At 41.2% G+C, this 22,365-nt stretch overlaps 1 protein-coding gene across 6 annotated transcripts in view; it reads right to left on the bottom strand.

Moving 5' to 3' along the window:
* The window catches only part of PCDH7 (protocadherin 7), a 400,111-nt gene that overhangs the window by 4,919 nt on the left and 372,827 nt on the right, over positions 1-22,365 (bottom strand). The gene's annotated exons all lie outside the window — the stretch shown is intronic.

Here is a 22,365-nt window from a genome sequence, read left to right as displayed (position 1 = left end):
ACAACAGGAAGTTTCTCCAGAGAGTAGCATCTGGTTGTTGACAGGAATTAAAAAAGTAAGATGAGCTGGTGGCTAAGTCCTACACACAGCACCAGGTATGGAAAGAGAAGAAACATGCTTTGTGTTTCTTTAACAATCTTGTTTCCAGTGTCAACTTTGTCGTATACTGGGAGACTGGAAACCTCGGTTTTGTTCTTGTGTATCCCTGCCTTTTATTGGACTCATCTGACATATAGAAATGGCCTGGGATATACATCAAAACATGCTAAAGGACAGAAAACAGTTAGCTAAATTTATTGGACAATGCAAAACTTTCCTTTGAATTTCTGATACCTTCTATATTGTGAGAAGGCTTTTATCCTGAAAAGACTGGTGCCCAATTGTGAACAATTTAAAAATTTCAGCTCCTCACTTGGATTCAATTGGTATCTAAGATTTACATGTAAGCAATGGATTAACCATTCAGCCTTACTTGAAATTAGGCACGCATGCACAACTCAGGAGAAACTGACATGAAACATCAATTCAGTTTAAAAGGATATTGCAAGCCCAAATGAGATGCTATATGGGACTGACCATTCAGGAGCAATGCAGACCAGTCCTAAGCCAATAGAATATTCATCCAATTGTCTACGTAATTTAAGGTGCACAAGTCTTTACAAGATGGCGAAGTCTTGCATGTGATGCATTCAACAGAGAGAGCAGTGAGACATGGCTAGAAACACACAAACAGCTCTAAGCAATGGCAATGATTTGCCGCTGCGACCACCCCACACCCACAAAAAGCCCTCTATGTGTCCATGTAAGCACCTGGTTGTAGAAGTGTGGGCTGCCTGGAAAGTGTTCTGTGAATGCAATGCCATTGGGTGAGGTTAGTCCCTGACGCCTTGGTATCTCTCCATCTCTCATGGAATTCAGCTCAAACAGAATTCCTTTTCTTTCTTTCATTTCTTAACACAAACTGATATTTTAGGGATATTCATGTTACAATTAGGACGGTAGATTATTATGAACTGATTAATCAATTCAAACTCCTTTGATTGACTAAAAATGGGAATGATTTTTTAAGTAAGGCTTTTCAGAAATTTGAAGCGCTTCTACAAATTGTAGATAGCAAGTGTCATTAGAGTATAGGCATTTTCTTTCACACAGGAGCAAATCTCCTGTAAAAAGCTTTCCTTGTTTCACATGAATCATCTAAAACTGGATCAATGTGATGCAACTCCCACAATTCCCACATAGCATCAGTGACATTGGCTGGGAATTATGGGAGTTTAGAAGGTGCTGTTTTATGAAAGCCTGATCTAAAAGCAAACACAGTAAGCTTTTTTGTTGCCAGTATTTTATTTATATACAATTAGACAGAGATTTTAAATTCGTCCAATTGGTCTATTTAAATTGCTTTAATCAAGTGCCAATCCGAATTACAACTGATTTAGAAGTGGTTGCTAATTTAAATCTACCTTTAACTTGCAACAAATATATATGCTGTTACACATGCTGTTGGTTTTTATTATGTAAACCAACTAGAGAACTTTGTGTCTACAAGATACTATATAAAAGTGCTAAATAAACAAACAAACAAACAAATATGCTCAATTTCCTATACGCATATATTTAATGTGCTGTATTTTTCAAAGGCTAGATCTGTTCAACTGTTGTTATGAAAACAACAACAAGTCTTAAGGCACCATAATGACTGACATTGTCTATTCTGGCATAAGCTTTATCAGATAGTTGAAGCATAACCCTCAAATTGTTAGATTTATGTGTGTGTGTATGTGTGTGTGTGTGTGTGGAGGGGTAGTTTACAGTTTAGATGATACAGAGAAGCCCTTAGCAATGATGCTGGTTCCTGCTGGACATGCTGGGACATGCTGGGATGGTCACCCTATTTGACAACATCACCCTGTTGTCCTCATCACTTGGACATCATTTGGCTCATGCTGGGTTGCCATCTGGTTAGCTTAACCATAGCAGGAATGAAGGAAAAAGCATAGTGGCTCTCATTTGGGTCCTGTGTTTATAGAAAATGGAATGGGCACATTGGGAGGTCCTAACTCCCTAAACGAGCTTTATGAATTGCACAAAAACTCAGGTTATGAAACTCTAGCAAGCCAAAGGACAGCCATCCAGGGAAAATTTCCTAACTGCCAGAGCAATACAGTGGAACCAGGTGCCAGGAGAAGTTGTGGCTTCTCCCACACTAGAGACATCCAGGTGACTCAGGTGGACAGTCACCTGAGTGGAACAGTGTGACTCTGGTGTCTTGCTCCAGCAGGGGGGTTGGACTGGATGGCCTTCTTGACCTCTTCTGAGCATACTATTCAATGAATCTATGAATCATCTATGAATCTTAGCTGCATTACAAGAAATTAAATTTTACTCAGTAATGTTTATAACAGTAGCTTATAGGAATCAGAAGAAGCCATAAGACCAAATCTGGGCATGTGGGCTGGTCACAGAACATTCTTTTCACAGGAAGTAAACTGGTAAGACTAAAAGAATAGTCATAGCCCAGGAGCCCAAGAACAAGGCAAAGGTGGGGTCTGTGCTCCAAAACACCAAAGCAGTCTTTGAACACAAATACAGATGCATCAAGGGCAGAAATTCACTATATAGCCTGTCAGCCTATACATTAAAAGACAGCTTCTAAAATTCTCAAGAAATTAAAAAAAAAAATCAAGCCAGTCTGGGAGGCTGGTGGGTTCACTAGTGTTTGTTCACCAGTGTTTTATAGCATTCCTAAATAAGAACTCTCTTACTTTCATCTCTCTCTCCCCCCCTTTCTCTGAGTGTGTGTATTTAAAATGTGACAGGACCCTTTTTCCATTTCTAGTGTACATTAAATACATTTCTGAGTAAAATTCAAGTGAAGAGGTAGAGACACTGTATCACACCCTAGGTGTCATCTGCACTGGTAACTTGAGACCATTTTAAGGTTTTGCATCAGGATCATCATGATCATGATCATCATCTTACTAGAAGTGAGGGTTATAAGCCTGGCTTTCCAAAGACTTTTGAAGCTAGATTTTGGCTCAGACTCTGACAGTCTTGTTCTTCTTCCTCAGTGATGGATAACACAGATATTGACATTTGTCATTTACACTCAGACTGGAGAGTGGTATACAATATGCTGAGAACATAACAGGAAGCCACTGCTGTTCATCATGGTAAACGTGGAATTACTCTCAAACTCCCTAAAGGTAAGAAGCAGGGATAAGAATTTATTACTCAGGCACACATGATGCTCTTTGATTTTTAAGCAGGCAAATCCTCTTAGCATTTTTTTTAAGAACAAGGCAAAACACATCCCTGCCATCACTTCTCCTCTTAATAAGCTCTGTGATGGTGTGTATAATTCATTTTCAAATAATGACCATTTAGAAAAACCATTTAGAAAGGAAGCATTGTGGTTACTTATTACTGGCGTTAGTACCGCCAGGAGAAACATTTAAGTATCTCCCGAGATTCCTTCCAGTGGTTTTATATAAAGTGTCTTAAGCTTAACATTTCAAGGCCTAGATCCAAAGGGATATGGATGGGGATTTTTATGTTCCCCTTTCTTCTGGCATCCTCCTGAAAATCTGCCCAATCATCTGGGCATCTGCTGGAACAGCACTTCATTTGTTTGGAGTGGCTGCCACTCAAAAGAAAACTGCTGCTACTACATGCTTACACGTGTGTTCACATACACACATTTCTTGCATGTAGAAGTGCTTAGTAAATATTCATGGGCTTCTCTACAAGAGGACAATGAGGAACAGAGTCTGGAAATTTCCTAAAGTATAGGTGCTGTACTGCACAGTCAAAATATGTTAGTAGGAAGAGTATTTTATGTAAGGCTGAGGAATAGCAGAGACAATTCCAGAGAGGAAGGGCAAAGTCAGATAAAAAGCATATGAAGCTACCTGACCCAAGCAGACCCCAGCTCTTTCCTCTGAAGGTCTGTGTTTCAGGTCTACACACTGTTGGTTATCTTGATATTCTATTCATTCGTTTAGAGTATTTATATCCTACTCCTCAGCCAAAAATGCTCTTAGAGTAGCTTACAAGCAATCTGTAAAGGAGAACTGTCCCACAGGCTTACAATCCAAACACGCAAAATATACAAGCAAAAAAATAGGGAGGGAAAACTAGACTTTCAACAGGGCTGGTGGAGTGTCCCTGCTTTCTTAGTCATCTCCATCAATTCAGCTTGCTGGAATGGCCACTGATAGTATCAGCTGAGAGAGAAGAAAGCTTTATGGAGGAGGTCTGCAGCAGAGCTGAAGTCAAATTAGATGTTCATTTATGATTTTTGAAGCCACAATGTTATCTCCAAACTCTCCCACAAAGACATGTGAGCAAAACTGCAGGATAGTAAATTCAGAGCTCTTCTTTGAGGCTGCCATTTTATTCTCAGTTATAATCCATAGATCACCACCAAGGAATTAATACCAGTTAATGAGTTGCTCCACCACTACAGTGCGTCTGTTCTGAAGTTGAAAGAAACTCTCTGAGATGTTCTTCTAGTTACCAGCTGGTCACCTATAGCCATGCCCAGCCATTTCTGGTACAGTGGCCACCTTTTGATGCAGCTATCAGGTCAAGATACATGGGGAAGACTGAATATGAGGATGCTACTAGATGCAGGTTTGATCATGCAATCAGCATGTGCTTTTCTTATAAAAGATCCAACATTATTGTCTTCCATCTGTAACTGCCTATACTTTCTCATTGCTTCTTCCATGTTTTTTTTTTTTAATCATGCAAAATCTGTTAAAGGGGAAAAGAGGGAGAAGCAGAATAATGTCTTTTTTGGGTAGCCCTAGGAGCCATCTATCCGGAAAAAGCTGAGTTATTGCTAGTGTTGGGGAGGGCATTGGTGATGGATCCATGCAGCATTTAATGTAGCCCCAGCTGAACTACAGAATTGTGCTCCCATTGTTTCTTTCCTTCCTGCTTCTCAGATCATTTCTGAAATTTATGCAGCAATACTATGACAGCATTCTGGACTGGACTACTTCAAAGGGCAGGTAGGGAATCTTTTTTAATGCCCCCCCCAGTTACTAAGTCCTGTGCATGTAATAAGCTAACACATGAGAGAGGACTATGCCTTTTGGGCTAGTGTAGTATCTTATTACATGCAGTGCTTTTTATGTGGTAAGGTTCAAAACTAGCTTGCTTCCAGCAATTTGAAGGGGTTCCAACTAAATGTGAGGATCAGTTCTAAGTTTTATTAACAGGCTCATTCACGTGGGGCCAAAGACATGCTGATGTCCATGCACAAACATCAGAATTTGCAGCAGTCTTCACCTTGTTCCTAACCCTAACCCTGGTTCATGCCGAATCCTGTAGAACCTATTTGCAGATCTCAAGCTCCTTTTTAAAATGTTGAAGAGGGAAAGATCATTCAAGGGTTTTGAAACGAAATTTGCATTTAAGTGTAGGCACTGAAAACCATTTTTGTGTAAGCAACACAGTGCAATCTCTTAGGTTCCACAGGCATGTTCACCCTTAAGTTAATGCAATATACTTTCCATTGTTCATGTTCCTAATTCAATTTTGCATTGTTAATGATGCTTAGGATTAGATTTCATGCAATCTACCCATCCAAACCAGTTCCATCTTCTTGGTAATTCAATCTACCCCTTCTGATTACCAATTCTAATTGAAGGAATGAAAATCACCATAGTTGTACAGTGTGGCTTTCTCCTAATTACTTTGTAGTAAAATTAATGTGAGCTTGGCCACTGAGTCCATTAAAACAGGAACAGGCCCAAGATTAAATACAGCATGTGTTTCCCAACTTGTCCATCCCACAAAGACTGGCTATATTGTACACTTCAAGATCAACATGAATCTCAACTTAAATAGAAATCACTTCTCTTAGATACCAGAAGCTGCACGGAAATTCACTCACAGGATTTTTGTGTTTTTTTCCTTCTTTTTTTTTAAATAACAAAATTATTTCCAAACTTAGAGACTCAATTGGAGAGTGTACTGCTAGCTGACAAGAGGTGTCCCTATGCCCATCAGCAGTCACTATCATTAAGAAAGCCTGGTATTGCAATCTTTGCTCCTGACCTCAGAGTTCAAATACATACCTTTTAAATACCAGTAATCATTAAGAAAAACCAATTTCCCATCAGAACCCAATTGGGAAAACAGATGGCCTGCTGAGATATTTTTGCTTGTGCCAGTAGTGTTTTCTTTGTCAGGATGGGTCTATTTTAATTCAAGAACATCTCTGGCTTTCTTTCAGGCATTTAATACAAAGTATTGAGGAGTGTTCAAAAACTGGACCACTTGTAAGTCCTCATATTACACAGATATCCTCATATCCATGTGGATTTACACAGAACAATCTCAAAGGCACATCTGACAGGAAGGATTCTCAAATCCATTTGATTTGCAGTTATAACAAGGGCACTTCACTTCAGTTTCTGACTTTGAAAATCTGCAGAAACATTCTTTTCCCATACCCAGATGCAAAACTCTTGGCCTTCGACTTTGGAATGAGTTTTGGACAGAGCTATTGCACCGCTGGGTTTCCACAGTGGTTGCCTCATTATAGGCCTTAGTAAGCTACTAATTAATGGCACTACTAGAAAGCCTTAGACGTCTGCCACGGAAGCACAGGGGAAAAATGCTGATGACATGCACAAAGTACAGGATATTTCAAATATATTAAACATAAAGCACAAGACTAAATTAGGGCAAGTCTGAACACTTTAATTCCCTGTGGGGATTAGGATCTGTTTTCATAAATCCGTTTTCAGGGCTAGCCTTGACTATTGCAGGAGGTGCAGCTATAAGAGACTACCCAATTCATTAATGCTACTGAAATATTTGCTAATCCCACGCTGCATAAGAGATGGAACAAAGGGATGGTGATATATTATGTAGATCATTGAAGAAATACCTTATTTATTTATTCCACTGGTCCTTTATTATATCTATATCTCCATTTTTTCTTTCTTCCAGGGAACTCAAGGCATACATTATGCTCCTCTCCATTTCATCTTCACAGTAACTCTGTACGCTATACACAGGTGAGAGTCAGTGGCTGGCCCTTGTTATCCTGCGATCAGCTGAGTGGGGTCCAGAACCTAGGACTCCTGAGTCCCAAACCAGCATCCTAACCCTTATGCCACTAGCTCATACCTTAACCCATTGCAGGCTAGAGTCTTCCCTAGCGCTGACCAACCCATGAGGCAAAGGCAGTGCTGAACTGGGCGAGTAAGTAGAAGCACGGGAAGTGAATATGCACTTCCTTCTGAGCTGTCCCATTACTGCTGCCACCAGTTCACCAGTCTGATCCTTGTTAGTGATGACTGCCCTTGACTGAATGCTGTCCATCACTGGCACTTAACTTCAGTAGAAGGTATGGCAAGTTGGAGTCCTGAACCTGTTTGTGGAGCAGATGCTGATGCAGTTGATGTATTCTTTGAGCATGCAATTTGGCAAGGGATGCTCCATGGCCAGCTTTCCCAGTCAAGTATTCTTTCATTTTGGACTGAGGTACATAAGCTATGAAAGGTCTATCATAGCCCTTCCATTCAAGGGAAAAATCTAGTGTGAACAAAACTGCCGCCGCCATAAAGTCTTGCGCTTCTTGTACCTTTGCCTTGTTTTATCTGCATGATGGATGGTGAAGGTGGCAGAATGAGTAGGAACATTCTCTGTCCTCCTCCCACTTAGAAATGAAGCTTCCAGTGCAAGTTTCACTTCTGAATGGTACAGCTCATGCATTGCATGCACAAGATCCAAGATTCAGTCCCTGGAAGCTTGAGGCAACCTCAGGTAGCAGCCCTTGGAAATATGCCTTGGATGGTCAAACTGCAGGTTGCACTAATTGCCTACCTGAGGTTTTGTTTGCTTTTTAATCTCATGTGAAGGAGTCAGCCTCATTTTAGATGGACCCAATAAACTTTAAGTGGGATGGACTAACCCTTTCCCCATCCATTTTTTCCCTTGATAGCCATACCCCATACTCCTGGGGAGAGGGGGATAGTAAGAAAAGAATATTTCTACCATAGGTTCAACTGGACTTTTCCCCCTTCATTTGCCTCACTACACTTGCAGGGGCTGGATTTGGGGGAGTGCTGCCTGCATGGGGAAATTATCCCCTCCCAGAGCACCATAGCTATGTTTCAAATTAGTATTGCAAAGGCTTATCCAGGGGTGAAAAAATAAGGCAAACCTCAGCCACACACTATGAGGTCAGTGTACTGTATACTTTGGCTCTGAGAGAGGCACTGGAAGGTCTTTTCCAGGCAGAAGGTCTCTTCCAGTTGGCTCAAGAGAACCAACTCATTCTCAGGCAGCTTCAGGCATTCCTGAAGAAAACATTTCACCATTATAGAAATACTCGGCATGTTGTTGTTGTTTTGTAATTAAAGATGATGAAATAATTGTCAAATCCAGGGGCAACTATTATCTCCCCGAAAAATACCAGGGAGGCTCTATCAATTCCTTTAGGTTGAATTTCTCACCAGTGATTCAGCTGGGAATACAATACAGCTGCCCTCACACCCCACATTGCTCCGTGACAATTATGTGAGGCTGCTGATACCATTTCTCCTCTGTTGCTCACTATTGCTTTGCATAGCGGCATGCAAATGAACATGGTTGTTTATATACATGCACATGTTTATGCAGTTTTGGGAAGGCTTTCGCTGTAGGGCTAGAATGATTGCTTGTTATCAGGAAAGCAAGGCACCTAATGAAGAGGGGAGAGCAGAAGAAGTTCATATCCATGGAGTTGCTGAATATTTTAATCCCCACTTCCTCCCCACAGAAGAAAAGGCATGATGGGCCTAACAGCTATATTTCACCAACTTCAGCTGCACCCAACACTACCATTCCTTCACCTTCACTGCTAAGCTGTGCATAAAAATAGCACAAACAATGCACACATCTTGATTCCGAGTGCAGTGATAATGCCACTGGCTTCCCCCAAGCCCTTGTTGCTGGAAGCACTGGAAATGCAAACGGGGGAGGGCAAAAAGAAAAAGCAAGGAATATTCTTATGGAATTCTCTCACCTTACAACACCTGTAACAGATACAAGGGTTCTGAGTTGCATGAACCTATTTAATACTTGCACCTATTCAATACTTACTTCCAAAGTGCTGCAATGCCTTCACCTCACATATCCTATGCACAAGTCTTCCTCTGGTTTTTCTAATTCTCTCACATAGAGCCTACTGCATTGTCTGTCTAGGTTGTTCCAGTCCATCCCTAACTGTAAACTCTTTTCAAGTGAACCTTCCTTAATCCTTCATTAATAAATGTACCCTGGTGCAACCTTTAGGGATGTGCCGGGAATCCATTTTGACAGAAAATACACCAGATTTAGGCTTACAGGACTCTGTTTCACTTTGCAGAAGCCCAGGGTTTGAACTCCCAGTGAGTATGCCCAGGTTTTTTGGGGCACTTGCCAGAAATTGAGCCTCAAGCAGTGCCATTCTTTCCACTGTGCCACTGCCAGCAGCAGTGAGAAGGAGAGAAGGCTAGGCACTGGGAATGGTAGCTGTGGAAGGTTGCCAGTTGCATACCAGGGGTCCAGACTTCCTCTTGGCTCAGCACTCTTTGCAGGAGCAGTCTGAGCACAAGAGGAAGCCCGCAGATCCTGGACAGGCAGATTCTGAAAGGGTTCGTCCAAACCCTTGGGTCATAGTATTCAGGAGGAAGAGTCCGGTGTGGTTTTCCACTCTGCAAGTGCATAACATGTGGAAGTGGTGCTCAGCTTGGACTACCATAGCTGTGAAAGCCTGATGTACACCATCTTCCTCTTTTCAGGAAGAGAGAGAATCAGACTGTTGTCTTTATAGGCCTTCATCTAGAGTACCTGGGCTACGTGGTGCATTGACTGTAGGACACATGCACATTCGCATCTCACCATGTGAAGAATGGCACTGTCATGAAAAGTGTCTATCTATGGCCTGAGCCAACATCAAAGTCAACAGCAACGAGCTATTGACTAGGTTCATGATAACTCACATTTAAGGGTTCCGTTTGGTATCAGTAGGGGCTGTTGTTGAACCCTCTGGGCTAGTAGGGTGGTATATAAATGCAAATTTTAAAAAACCATGGGCTGTTTTTGAAATATGTGCCATGGTGTTGTCTTATCTCAGTTGAACTTAAATATTACGGCTTGTTAACCACAATAGCCCATGAAAAGATCTGGTTCAAACTTGGGTTTTAAACTGGTTTATTCACCATCATTTGCTACCTCAGCTTGATTCAGACAACAGGATTACCCACAATTGAACAACTGCTCAAAGATTGAGTCTTGGTTATCATGCTATCTTGATGCAGTCTCTGTTCAGTCATGCATAGTAAGTGGAAGTCTAGAAAGCAAACTGTCTTTAAAAGCACAATAGAGGCCTTGAAATCTATCCAGTACTAACCATGCAGGGACATTCAGCTAAAATATAGATAATCCAGCTCTCTGGAAAACCATGTTTCTTAATTGCAGCAGTGTAAGTGCATAGCACACAGTTAGCATTGTGGCATTATTCTGACAAGCTAAGACACTATTAAAATGCTTAAACATGTTTGAAAGCATCGGCGACTTCTTTCCTAGCACCTCAGGCAAAACACAGTTAAACGGCAACCGAACATATCTCAAGAAGCATTTCCTGCCCCAAGGCTTGGACCGCTGCCATTCCAAATGTGGCATTATCATGTACAGTAGAGATAGTGCATGCCAGCTCCAAAGCAGTCTTGCTGAATATATTTAAACACAAATCTGCTATTGGAGATGTACAAACTGCATGGCAGTCAAAGACTTTACAGAGGGGGCTTCTGCTTGAGAGAGAGAGAGAGAGAGAGAGAGAGGGAGAGAGAGAGAGAGAGAGAGAGATGCAAGAAAGCATATTGGAAACACAAGTCTTCCTGGAACAGTGGGGAATCCCAGACAGCCTTCTTGATTAACCAGGCAAGGAAATGTCCAAACCAGCTGACTTATGAAGAGTTAAGATCAAAGTTAAGGATGCATATATGGGATTACAGTGCTGGGGAGCCTGTTATAGGATAAGGAAGATGAAAGTGTGCTGGGCATCTATAAGGTCCTTCAGGAGCTCATCACACCCTTGACAAACCAGAAATGGTAGACTTGTTGGTGAGGCAATCATATGGTCAACCAGATGCTGACTTTGTCCTTTCAAGCCCTTAATAACCTGCTGCCAGGATACACTAAAGGGAGGGAGGACCTGGAGTCATGGCTTCAGGCAGGCACACTTGGGAGTCTTCAAGGGCTCCAGGGCACTCATGGGTGCCATTTTGCTAACCTGTGCCTTAAAAAAACCCTGTTTTCATATAAGCATGCAGAAAAAGGGGTTACAATGTTCCAAGTAAGGCCTCTTGTGTTCCTGCCATGTTTGGACATCTGGAAAAAAGACAAGTCAATTACAGCTATAGCCCCAAGGTTATGGGACAAACCTTCCTGGTGGGGAAGACACACGTGTTCATGGCCTTTAAAAGGAAACACATTTGGGCTGCCAGGATAAACTGCTCCAAGATTTTATTTTGACTTTGTATCTAGTTGGCTTGTTAGGTGACCATGGATGGTCATAAAGATTTTTATAGATTCTGCTCAATCTTGTTTATTAATATAATTGTTAGGATTTGTTGGATGTCAGAAGGTTCACTTGTCTTGCTGAAACTCTTTGTAATTCTCTAGAAGTTAGTTGGCTGTTTCTCACAAGAAGTAATTCACCTCTACGTTTTACTTTTGGAAGGCTGCATACTTTGGGGTATGCAGCTTTCTTATTATAGCTGCTAATGTGTGTGGAGTTTCTTCTCCAGCTTCAGAATATGGCACAAGGAAGGTAAAAACTGGATATCAGCTCAACCAATAATTTCTATTAATATTGGCCACTCCGGTGCGCATGGATGCAAGGGATGGGTACAGAAACCTCAAGACACTGTACTGGTTTTAAAAACTCTTTTTGCTTCCTTTGAACATTCCTCAGATGTTTTCCCCAAGCAAATTTTGTCTACGAATTTTGCTTTTTGTCAACTTTGCTGGCAACTATCACTATAAACCTTTTCTACTGGGAACCGTGGCTAAGCCTCTCCAGTCTTCAGAGTCTTTTAAAAGCAGCTGTTTAATCTGTAATAAATAACCATAATGAGAGTTTGGCTCATGTTGCCTGTTTTGCTAAAAGGGCATTTCACAATAGCAATCAGGTTTAAATGAGCCTCCCATGGGGCACTACAGTGAGAAGTCCAGTTACAACATTGTCTGAATCCCCATGAATCTTTCCATCAAGTTGAGCATTGAACAAGTAAAATAATCAAAGAAAGAACTGAAACAAGAAAAGGAGGAGGCACGTTAAGAGCTGTGTCCTCAGGGCCAGATTTGGGGATTTAATCATTAGCATTGCACTCAGGTCACATTCCAACATTCAGCTTGTACCACTTACCATCCCAGTCAATCCCTAGTGCTATTTCTAACTCTCCTGAAATTTTTGAGGTTCCCCATTTTTGAGTTCAAGGGAATGGACTGTCACTCTGCAGGAAATCCTACATTCCTTTCAGCTTACCTTTCAGCACATCTACCTTTATTTTACAAAACTGCCTCACATTCTTCCGCACCTCCATCCCTTTTTACCTCTGGATACTTGACTGAAAATCATTTCTGTACTTAGATCTAACTTTAGCATTAGGTTAAAGATGCAGCTAGCAAGTATGTGTTCTTCCCTTCCCTTCTCTTCCCTTCCCACTCTAAAATATGTACAGGAGTCCCAATCCATGTCAAGACAATATCACAGGGCCAGGTGTATAACCCATATTATCTGCTGTGGGGTTAAACTTTTAACTTACATTGCTCCAAAGTAAAACAAACCAATCAAAGCAGAAATGGACATGCAGGTGATCTGGAGTTTTGCCAAACAAAGTGTTATATTTCCCTGCTCCACTGCACTTACTGTAGGGCAGGAGAGATAGCCATCCCTGCTCACTAGTACTGTTTGAGAAATCCGCTTCAGTTTGTTTCTCACTGGTATTTTACACAGTTTGTACTTTCCAAAGTGAACATATTCTCAGACATAATCTGTGGTGAAGTCCTTACACGGTCCAAGCTTGCCGTAAGATTCACAGACCAAACAGACAAACAAAAGAAGCATCCAGCAACTTGTACAGCATTCAAAACTGTGAATGGTTCAAACTGAGTGCATTAAAATGTGCATGAGTATACATTAATTATATTTAGTAGAAGAATCTATATATTTCAGAAATGTATACAAGTGATGTATACATTTGCAAAAACATACATGGAGATGTGCAGGGATTTTTATGCAAAATGCAAGCAAGCAAGCAAATAACTCAAAGCTTGAAATCCAATATGGACTCAAATGGAATCAGCTTCAAAATGGAATTTGCAGAACTTCAGCTAGCTCAGATTTTGCCGATTTGCACATCCCTGCTGCCAGCTCTTTCTTCATAATATTGTAGAGCTTGGTCCTTAGTATAATTTATAGGCTCAAGTGGAATATTTAGTCATTAACCTACTGTTGGGCAGTTAAGGGAGAATTACAGTTTAATCAGTCATAAAATGATGTCTTAAAAATACTTTTTAGGGAAAGGGAAGTATATTCTGAATGGGCTTCCAGCTAGGCTCTGTTCAATTGTTCATAAAGCTGCTTGACTAATTAACAATGAAAGGAGAATATTGTGTGTGTGTGTGTCTGTGTTGTGTTTACTACACCCTAAGTAATATGGCAACATTGAAATAATGCAAGAATAACTTTAACATTTTATGTGATACTTTGCAAATTAACTAAGACAAATCGTAAAATGTCTTCTGCAATTTTAAGGTCAAAGTTAACTTTCTTGGTCTGCAAGGAACATAATAAACATAAACATAATAAACTAGCAAAGTGTTCATCCAGGGACAGGAGTCTATATGGAAACATGTCAATAAAGACATATATGGAAGTGTAAATCAGTAATCTGATAGCCAGTTTCCTGGGATTAAGTTCAGTGAACTCAAACAATTTACACTCCTGAACAGAAATTTGTAGGACCGTACTGTGAATATTGTTTTTTTTGCTCATGTTTATATACCTACATTCTTTTCTGATCATTTGCTTATTACATGTTCTAAGGTACTTCTCATTGATAATTCCCCCCACCAAACACGGGATGCTCTCTCCATGGAGGCCTCCTTAGCACCAAATTGTTAGTTTTTGGTGCCAGCTCAAAACTTTCATCTAATCCCAGGCATTTGATGGGATATGATGGTGCTTTAAATGTCAGTTCTTTTATTGGATTCTTATAACATACTCCTTTTAGTTATTTTTAGCTACATAGGTCAGAGATTAATATGGGGATTGGTGCAATAGTTGTTTATGCCAGAAAACCATTTATGGGTACCTGAAGCAGTTACATTATCCATGAAAGACTGGCAGTTTTTCTACCTCTCTCTCTGTCTCTCTAGACCAAATTGGCAAGGCACTGTAGTGGACAGACAGGGAGAGTTGTAGAGGTGAAATATTACAATGCAGAAATATATATCATACCAGGTTAAAATGTGGTTCAGACAGAATTTTTAGCTGTCTTATTTCATACATATTCTTATGAGAGCCTATGTAATGATTTCAAAATCAAAGTCTAAAGCAAATCAATAAGGCATGATATTTAAAATGCAGCTTTGAATCTGCAGTTTTGCTGTTGTTGCTAGTACATGTCTCCATCATTTTGACTCTTTTAGTCAGCACTTCTTGGCTTTGCCCCAGATTGTAAGAAAAGAAGGTCATGAGGATGGTTGTGGTCTTCACAGAGATGAATTCTAAGGGTGCAGCTCTGTGTCCATCAGATATTATCTGGGAGACCATAGGATTCTTTGGCACTTCAGCCTTGGAGCTGGGTGTCTATGGGCTGAGATTTCACCCCATTCCTCTGCAGCTCCCCCTACTGAGGCCTGAGCCTCAGAAACAGACACACAAAGTACAGGAATGGGAAGGGGCTGTGGCCACGGACAGGCCAATTGGTATCCCAAGTGATGTCCACCCTCCCTCCCATTCTCTTACATTACTTCTAGATGGCCAAAAGTGGCCATCTAGATAGCATAACCAGCATGAGCCATTGTGAGAACAGAGCTTGCTGCCACCATGTCTCATTCCAGGCATAGGAGGCATGTAAACATCTCAGTTCTGAGGCTCTGTGCACTGAGGTCACGGGACACAGGACTCCTTGCTGCATCAATGTGGCCATTAAGAATGCCTAGCTTAAAAGAAGATGTGGCTTAGTGTCGTGCCTGAAGCCCCAACAGAGACAGCACCTCACGAGAAGGTCTTGCACTTGGGACCCTGTATCCAAAAGCCAACCCCACAACCTAGCTTGGGGATGGCTGAGCAGGTAGCTGCGCCTCCCCCTGACTCCCTGCCCATTGAGCAAACACCCGAGCCCTCATCAAAGCAAGAGACCCCTGAGGGAAAAGACGCCGCCAGTTCCACTCAGGAAGGGTCAGAGCAGGCTGCCCCCCCTCCCTCTAATGCTGTACTTCCTGAACACGAAGCAGAAGATGCAGGGGCATGGTTGACTTTTCTCTAGCGACCGATCACAGACTTCTAAGAAGATACGAGCAAAAACAGAGACAGTTACATCAGAGGGAAGAAAGGCGGGATGAAGAGAGCTAGTCCTGCATGGGCTCGGGGAGAGACACCACTAGAGGGTTAACATCTGCATTTCAAGGACCTCAGCTAAAGAGCTTATCTATTGGGTTGTAAATCTTGTAGACAAGTAGCAATAAAGGACTTTAGTTTTATTGCTCGTGAACCTGTGGGTTGTTTACGTGTTGAGTGCCATCTCGACACTTAGGTTTTGTCCTACTTAAGCCCTCACAGGTCCTTTGGTGGTACATTAGACAAGCTGTTATTGAAAGGGATACAGACCAACACCTATAGACAATCATATACATGTTTAAATAACAGTTAAGAAGGTCAGGATATGGTTAAGAATTAAAGCCACTAAAGGAGCATCAAAGAACACCAAAGAATTCTCTGGCAGCTATACAAAGATGTGTAGCCTGACCTCTATCTTTGGAATGGGACTCCAGGGACAGAGGTGGGGCTGTGATCTAGAGTTCTTTCCCTCACCCATGCAGCTCACATGATTCTCTCTATGCTAGCTGAAGTTCCAAAATTGCAAAAGTAACCTAAGGGCTGGTGTGGGGGGTGTACTCAGGGGGTGGGGCAGGGAGGAGGAACAAGGCTCCACCAGTCTTGAATTCCAGTGGTGCCTCAGTAACTCCTCCTCATGAGCAGGAGTAAAACACTTAGAAAATTGACCATCTAAGTGTTTTGATGGGCAATGAAAGCAGGAAGGAAGTCCCACATTCCTCCCACAATCCATGGGATGGCTGTAATTCTCTGAGTTTGCAGGGTCATGATCAGCCATATTGGATAATAGTTTCCTCTTCTAAATCAGAGCTATTTTAGGCTCCTAAAGATATCTGTCAGGTGATTCACAGAATAAAGTCCCAAAGTTGCTCATTCATGCATAGTTACATGGTATTAAGCTTGGTTTGCCCTATAAAATGATGACTGTGTTGACAGAACACAGATATTTATTAGAACTATCACTGCATTTCTGTTAATTCTGAGGAAAGAAAGATAACCTGTATTTTAAGCCCTTGAATTTAAGTGGGAATCTCTTTCCTTACTTAAATCCAGTTTCCTATTTGCTAATTGATGGTATGGTTATAGTGTTAGTGATAACAGAATTGTTAAGCTAAGGTTGCCCTCAACATGTAGGCAATATTTCTACGTGACACAACACTCTAACACTAAACAAATGACCAATGATTGTGTACCCAGTTTATAGATTTAGGTATTGTTAAACAGTAAATTTTAAAAAAAGATTCTAAAAATGTGAAAAATTTCACCATAAAATGAAAGATTCAGTCACAAACAAGAATATACTACAAAACCCGTTATAAACTGAACCAGAAGTAGGTCAACTTTCAATGTAAGAAAACAAGGATTAACAAATAGCACCCATATTCAATGGCCAATCAAGCAACTGACATCATGATTTGTTTCATCTCATCTTTCTCCATGAATTATTGTGTTGTGTGAATCCAGTCAGTCCCTGATAAAAGGTATGATCAGTGTAAGTACTCCTTGTACCAGCATCCACTCCTGTGCAGCATATTAGTGTGCACCTGTATCTCAGACAAGAAGCTACAGTTAGGACAGAGTATGGAGAAACAAAATGGTTTCTCATAGACAAGAGTGTCAGACAAGGATGCATTTTACCTTCCCATCTCTGCACACAGAACATATCATAGGGAAACCTGGATAAGAATCAGAGAAAGGGATACAAATTTGTGGAAGAAATGCCACTACTTTAACATAGGAAGATGATACCATACTACTGGCAGAAAGCAATAATTACTTAAAACAGCTCCTGATAGAAGTAAAAAGGAAAGCACAAAAACAGTATTGCAGCTGAGTATTAAGAAAACAAAAATCATGTCCACAGAAGAATTACAGAACTTTACTGTTTATAATGAAGAAATAAAAACTGAAAGATTTCACATACCTCAGCTCAGTCAGCAATTCAGAGAGACAGTGCAACCAAGAAATCTGAAGAAGACTGAGACTTGGAAAGGCAACAAAGATGGAACTAGAAAAGATGATCAGATCTTTTACTGGAGGCTAAGGTTTAAGATCGTCCAAACTATTGTATTCCCAATCACAATGTGAAGGTGTGAAAACTGGACAGTGAAGAAAGCTGATTGATGATTGAAAACTGATTTTCTCAAAACATGGTGCTGGAGGAGAACTTTCAAATACTCCAGACTCAGAGAAGGACAAACACATGATTCCTAGATCAAATCAAACCAAATCTTTCCCTAGAAGCAAAAATGGCAAAATACTTTGGACACATCATGAGAAGGCAAGACTCCCTTGAGAAGACAATCATGTTAGGGAAAGTTGAAGGAAGAAGTTGAAAGGGAAGACCAAAACTGAGATGGATTGACTCCATAAAATAAACCACAGCCTTGAAATGGAGCTGTCATGCATAGGATGTTTGGAGGGCTTTCAGTCATAGGGTTGCCACAAGTCAGAGATGACTTGACGGCACATAACAACATGGAACAGACAGGAGAAAAATCACTGTAGAATTATGATGAGGTACTATGAGTATTTTGCAGCAATCAAATGCACTGGAATCATAATTAACATGCTTGTGTGTATATGTTCTCACTTTAACCATATCCAGTACTGATGTAGTTTGTTTGGCAGATTATATGAAATGGTCCACACTAGGCAGGATTATGATACCTTAATGTGAGCTATTGGAAATAGCAGGGCATCTTGCTTGTTTTGAATTAGAAAAGCCAGCAGAACCTGAGAAGTGACTCATGCTTTCTCCTCATCCCAAGGTGAAGGTGGTATTTGATGTGATTTCTCCATAGGAAAGAAATGGCTGTTTGAACACCATGAAGGAGAGCTGTAGAAAGGCAAGTCGATTTACCTGAAGGCTAAAAGCACTCAAGGGTGTTGAGGTGGTTCAGTGCAGCTGCCTTTGAGAAGTCTGTGTGCTACTTGCCTGCCTTAACCTATGCTTTGCTTATATATCGATGAATAAACTAAACAACTTTAGAAAACACCACAAATCTCCAGTGATCCCTCCTCTAGAGAAAAGGAGTGCAGATCACTGGAAGTGTTACTTCTTGCATTTCACATTGTTAAAAGAAGTGGGATATGTGTAACAATACAAGTACACCACTAAAACTGCTTACATCTGGCTAGCCTTCTGGGACTTAAAAGGAATCAGCAAAAGGGATTGTTTTTCTTTTTAGAGCTATGGGTGAAGGTGAGTTTACATATACGGCCATTACTCAAGATCTGGCTTTTTTATGTTTGTCCTGATAAGCTAACATGCATGTTATGCCATTAGTTCAACAAAAGGGTGCTAAACGAGCATACAAAAATCAAAATATAGAGGGTCATAAGAGCAAGGGATGATACTTGATGGCCTAATAGTAAGTCCATAAGATAAAATGCATGCATGGATGGCCAGTTACAGAGCAAATCTCACAAACAGAATGGTCATGTCACCTTACAGCCAGAAATTCTGAGTTGAGCCAGTTCACACACTCATAGAATCATCAAATAACAGAGTTGGAAGGGGCCATGTAGGCCATCGGGTCCAACCCCCTGCTGTTGCAGGACACTCAACTGCCATTCATCAATGGTTGAGAAACTGAGGCAGATACTTGTGTAAACTAGGGCACAATGAGAACAGTATTTGGGCTGGGGGCAGTTTGCACATATCATAAAGTGACATAACTTCCAGTTAAGGGCATAAGTCTTTGCTTTCTCTTTTTTCTTTTTCAGAAATGAGCCACTGCAGGTTTTCTCCAAGTCCTTCAAACCACAACATGATCTTGCCCATGAAATAGAAAACCTGAAAAGAATCCATCAGAAACCAGACACGGAGGCACTAGAAGAGTTGACATAACTGTCTCGTCAGCATTTAGCATTGTCTGCTGCACGCCAGGTCAACTTGGTTCAGTCTGCAAATGGAATATGTAAAAACACCACCATTTAATGCATTTATTTTGGTAAGCATGCCTGCGTTCAATGATGTCTTTGCTAAAACCATTTTGTAGCACAATTAATGCATCTCCACTTCTGCATCTGGACCCAGAAGTCAAAGCAATTCAAAAGATAATATGTCAGATGCCTGCTACCACTTGAAGGCAATAGAGCTCTCACCTCATCTCAACAATATGAATCCTGTTTATTTAGTTCAATGGAAAAATGAATATTTCCTTTGTGAAGTGGAGCCTTTTTGCAACTATCATTGAAAGGGCAGAAAAATAAGCCTGCTTCTTTTGACTGCATTGGAGGCTTTCAGATGGATCTCTTCTAGCACTACCAATCAGATGGCATTGTGTACCCATTGCAAGCAGAGGTGGAAATAAAGAGAAAAGGCAGAGATAAGTGGTTTCAACTTGGAACACATTTGCCGACATAACAGGAGTGGAAAGGCTCTTTCAACCAGATATCAAGCTTATGGGTTTTGCAGTGAGGCTACCCTAAACCTGGTACCTGTTGCTACCCCACTGCAGGACCACACTTGACAGCACAGGGGTCTTCCCATACCCCTCCTTCCAGAGCCCTACAGATGTGATTAGATGAGCCTAGACAATGGCCACAATATTCTGCATTTTGCACATGGGGCCCCCAGCCTTAAGTTGCAAGCCTCAGGGCCACTCATCCCCACTGAGGCGCTTCATAGTTCTCACCCAACCAGAACTCATACATGCCAATACTCTAAATGCAGCCAAAGTGACCTAGCAAGGAGTTCACCTGGAAATAACCTTTAGACTGTAATTTACTGCAGAGTAGGTAAAAAACAAACAAACGAAGCACTGCAACCTGGGGCAATCTGTGCCCCAGGCATGACTAGTAAATCTGTATTGAGCCCAATGGTTGGGTGGGAGCCAGAAAGTGGAAAAAGCAGGAGATGGACTCAGAAGCATTAAATAATATCTGAAGCCCACCCTCAGTCTCTGTCCTGAGAGCATGTACATACTGATGTACCAGGCATCACATATTTTGCCACCTGGCCAGCAATCTTGTCCCTTCACAATCAAGTCACTGTTTGTGCAGTCAGTTTTGTCTACAGTGTTTGGTAATAGTTCTCCAGAGTTTCAGGTGGGCATTTTTACCAGTTCTTTCTGGAGATGCCAGGGATCTTCTGCTGGCGAAACATGTGTGCCTTAGTTAGCTCCTGCTGGAAATAAATGTCCCTTATGCTTAGTGGAAAAGGCTGAGAAAATTAACCAATTCACCAATAAAGAACGGAAAACAAATAGTTTACAAGTGAGGCTTGCAAGAAAACGTTGCAGTGTGGTTCAGCCAGCTTGCCAGTCAGACATGCCCTTCATTCTCCATTCATTTCTCCTGCCCAGTCATTCCAAGACCTGTCCCACTAGAAAGCGTTTTGTAGCCACCTGAAAGGCTCAGATCTGCAGTGACCACTGAACAAACTCGGTCAAAGGTCTGAGCATTGGGTTGGAGACGGCTTTTTCTGCCAGAAAGTCTTGTGTGCTTCTGCAAGCCCTAGAAATCCCAAACCTGCTAACACCTCCATCTTGTGCATGGATGGTGCCAGTTTGCCTTTGCAAGGACCAATGCTTAACTTTTAATTTTGTAATACAACAAATGATAGTTATGCTGGTAGGTATACTGTTGGTTGCAATACAAAGACTTCTCTAGATGCAGAACTGCCCATTACGGTATCCTTTGAGCCTAATGTCATCTTTCCCATCCTAATACTGAGAGCACGGAAGCCTGGCAAGAGGATTATCACAACCAAATGGTGTGCCCTAATCTGTCCATAAGGATTTCACCATTCCATTTTAAATTAGTCATCCTTCAAAAGAAGAGTATAGCAATCAAATCTCCTGGGTGGGAGTGGGTACACAGATCTGTAAGTATTCCAAGGCACACAGTCGCTTAATCCAAATGATCTTGTGCAAAGAAGCATAAAGCATGTGAAAGCCTTGTTAATATGTGTTAAGTTCCGTTTGTGTGTGTGTGTCTGTGTGTATGGTGGGTGGTTAAGGAACATCTCCATGCCCTGCATGCTAATGATCCTCTAAATAATGCACATGAACCTATGAGATTCTTGAAGATGGAAGATAAATATCTTGAGACTTCCTGTCTTTTTAAGTAACTGTCAGGAAAAAGTTGCTTTGCTGAATGAAAAGTAGCAATAACCTCAGGGATTTATTTAGCCTTCATGCCATGTTAAGATACTTCATCTAGTTCTGTGAAATCCTGTAAGGATGATGATGATGATGCCAACAAAATATAGGCTTAATTCTTTGCCCATGATATACCTGAGCATCTTGGAAATCTACAACAAGATCTGAGCAAGAAACTTCAAGCTTATCACAAGGGGCTGGAGACTGCAAAGCTACATAGTGAAATGAAAAGTCATGTTTGCTGTCTTTTATTCATGAATTAGAACATCTTTTATTCTATGCATGGACTAGACCTAAAATGAAACTGCACCCAAATTTTCTCACTGATGTTCTCTTAAGAAAATCCAGTTTTTCTTTTTAAAAAATTGCTCAAACACATTGGCTGCGGTGAAACTTCTCAAGGGACAATTTGTGGACCTCCTAATGTTCTGGATGACAATTCCTGCTAATCCCAGTCAGTAGAGCCAATAGTGCAAGATGATGAGATGAGAAGGATGACAAAAATTCTGGAGGACCACAGGTTGCCAACTCCTGCATTAGAGAAAATACCTTGGCAACTCTGGCATGGGATAAGTTCAGATAAGCAAGACACATTTGCCTTGTGAGCCTTGTGTAGTTCTACCCTCCAGAAAAAAGAAA

The sequence above is a fragment of the Varanus komodoensis genome, unplaced genomic scaffold, assembly GCF_004798865.1.
Source record: "Varanus komodoensis strain SLA01 unplaced genomic scaffold, ASM479886v1 scaffold9, whole genome shotgun sequence".
NCBI classification, from domain to species: Eukaryota; Metazoa; Chordata; class Lepidosauria; order Squamata; family Varanidae; genus Varanus; species Varanus komodoensis.
The sequence above is the reverse complement of the archived record's forward strand: the minus strand, read 5'-3'. Positions and strand labels throughout refer to the sequence as shown.